This window comes from Pezoporus flaviventris, unplaced genomic scaffold (assembly GCF_033815535.1).
Source record: "Pezoporus flaviventris isolate CSIRO_AGI_PZ_B2104156 unplaced genomic scaffold, CSIRO_AGI_Pfla_v1 ptg000333l, whole genome shotgun sequence".
Taxonomy (NCBI): Eukaryota; Metazoa; Chordata; class Aves; order Psittaciformes; family Psittacidae; genus Pezoporus; species Pezoporus flaviventris.
This window is the reverse complement of record NW_026892880.1, coordinates 55,667-58,674: the sequence shown is the minus strand read 5'-3', so window position 1 is coordinate 58,674 and position 3,008 is coordinate 55,667.

Here is a 3,008-nt window from a genome sequence, read left to right as displayed (position 1 = left end):
GGGTTTAGACCCAGTTAAGGGAGAAGGACTTAAATGGCAGCGAAATTTAGTAAGAATCCAGCTGTGCTGAAACTTGGCACCACATGTAGCACCCTGAACTATCCAATCACGGTGTGCTTAGTCCGCATGCACTTGTACCGATCTTGCTTCTCTATAGATGTGATGTTGTAGCTGACTAGTCTGGCAGTAATGCGTGTTTGGGTTTTGCTTACCTGACGTGCTGAGGGCAAAACGCTTCACTCGTCAAGGTTTCAAACAACCCCAGCATGGTCTTTGCACTCTTCAGAAGCACTCATTGGAGCTTGACTGTTTCTTAACAGGCGTGTGGCATTGTTACGAGCATCTCGAAGGAATACCTTGGGTCTGACCTCACTGTTTCTGATGCTGGATTCCAGAGAGACTTCAGAGTGTACCTGCAGCCGAGGCAAACGTGGGTCGCAGTGAGTAAGTGCCCTTTCAACTTGGTATCTGTTAATAGATATTCAGGAGGTTCAGTCGCTGTCTTGCTCCAGTTTCTGCCTTGGTAAATCTCCTCCTCTGCATATGCTGCTCACAGAAGGAAGCACAATTCTCTTTATGCTTTTTCTGCAAGGCTGCCAGTGTCTGTGTAAGGGGCCATAATGCGGTCGCAGTAGTGATGAGAGTGAAAAAGGCTGGTGTTACTAGCAATCTGCTTGCTCTGTAGCAATTTCTTGCTATTTCTAACCCATTTTTGCCTTTTCCTAACTTGGTTTAACCCATTTTTGGCAATTTCTAACCCTTTTTTGCCCATTTCTAACCAATTTCAAGGGGTTTTTTTGGCTATTTCTAAACAACTCATGGACCTTTCTATTTCATATTTGCCCTTTTCTTACCGGTTTTAAGCCTCTTTTTGCTATTGATAAAAATTGGGAATTTCGAACCCATTTTATGTCTTTTTATTTTGCTATCTCTAAACAGTTGATGACCACTTATATCTTACTTTTGATCGCTTCTTACCCTTTTTAAGTCTTTTTTTTGGCTATTTCTGAACAGTTCCTTGCCATTTCTAGCCTCTTTTAAGCTTTGCTTAGCTCTTTCTAAACTGCCTTGGCCTATTTCTAACTGTTTTTTTGCCCAATTCTAAGTCTTTTTAAGCCACTTTGGCCATTCCCAAACCATTTCCGTCCAGTTCTTGCCACTTCTAACCCATTTTTGCCCTCTCCTGACTACCTTTGAAACATATGTATCCCTTTCTAACCCATTTTATCTCGGTTGTGCTATTTCTAAACAATTGCTGATCATTCCTGTCTTATTTTGGCCTATTTCTTGCCAGGCTTAAGCCATTCTGGGCTATTTCTGAACAGTTCCATGCCATTTCTAGCCTGTTTTCAGCTTCTCTTACCTATTTCTAAACTGGCTTGGCCTATTTCCAACCCCTTTTGCTCAATTCTAAGTCTTTTTCAGCCTTTATGGCCAATTTTATACCATTTTTGTCCTGTTCTTACCAATCTCTTGCCATTTCTAACCCCTTTTTGCCCTTTCCCGACTTGGTTTAAACCATTTTTGGCCCTTTCTACCCATTTGAAGTCTTTTGGCTATTTCTGAACAATTGCTGGTCATTCCTATCTTATTTTCTCCCATTTCTTACCGGTTTTAAGACTCTTTTGGCTGTTTTTAACCCATTTTTTCCCATTGCTAACCCATTTTAAGTCTTTTTTTTTTTTGGCTATTTCTAAACAATAGATGGCCTGTTCGATCTTATTTTTGTCCAGTTCTTATTAGTTGTAAGCCACTTTGCTGTATTTCTGAACAGTTCCTTGCCATTTCCAGCCTGTTTTAAGCTTTTCTTAGCTCTTTCTAAACTGGCGTGGCCTGCTTCTAACCCTTTTTTGCCCAATTCGAAGTCTTTTTAAGCCCTTTTGGCCGTTTCCAAACCGGTTTTGTCCAGTTCTTACCAATCTCTTGCCGTTTCTAACCCCTTTTTGCCCTTTCCCAACTTGGTTTAAACCATTTTTGGCCCTTTCTCACCCATTTGAAGTCTTTTGGCTATTTCTGAACAATTGCTGGTCAGTCCTATCTTATTTTTGCCCATTTCTTACCAGTTTTAAGACTCTTTTGGCTGTTTCAAACCCATTTTTCCCATTGCTAACCCGTTTTAAGTCTTTTTTTTTGGCTGTTTTTAAACAATTGATTGTCCTTTCTATCTTCTTTTGCCTGTTTCTGATTAGTTGTAAGCCATTTTGCTCTATTTCTGAACAGTTCCTTGCCATTTCTAGCCCATTTTAAGATTTTTCTTAGCTATTTCTAAACTGGCTTGAGCTATTTCCAACCCTTTTTTTGCCCAGTTCTAAGTCTTTTTAAGCCACTTTGGCCATTCCCAAACCATTTCTGTCCAGTTCTTGCCACTTCTAACCCATTTTTGCCCTCTCCTGACTACCTTTGAAACATATGTATCCCTTTCTAACCCATTTTATCTCGGTTGTGCTATTTCTAAACAATTGCTGATCATTCCTATCTTATTTTGGCCTATTTCTTGCCAGGCTTAAGCCATTCTGGGCTATTTCTGAACAGTTCCATGCCATTTCTAGCCTGTTTTCAGCTTCTCTTACCTATTTCTAAACTGGCTTGGCCTATTTCCAACCCCTTTTTCTCAATTCTAAGTCTTTTTCAGCCTTTATGGCCAATTTTATACCATTTTTGTCCTGTTCTTACCAATCTCTTGCCATTTCTAACCCCTTTTTGCCCTTTCCCGACTTGGTTTAAACCATTTTTGGCCCTTTCTACCCATTTGAAGTCTTTTGGCTATTTCTGAACAATTGCTGGTCATTCCTATCTTATTTTGGCCTATTTCTTGCCAGGCTTAAGCCATTCTGGGCTATTTCTGAACAGTTCCATGCCATTTCTAGCCTGTTTTCAGCTTCTCTTACCTATTTCTAAACTGGCTTGGCCTATTTCCAACCCCTTTTTCTCAATTCTAAGTCTTTTTCAGCCTTTATGGCCAATTTTATACCATTTTTGTCCTGTTCTTACCAATCTCTTGCCATTTC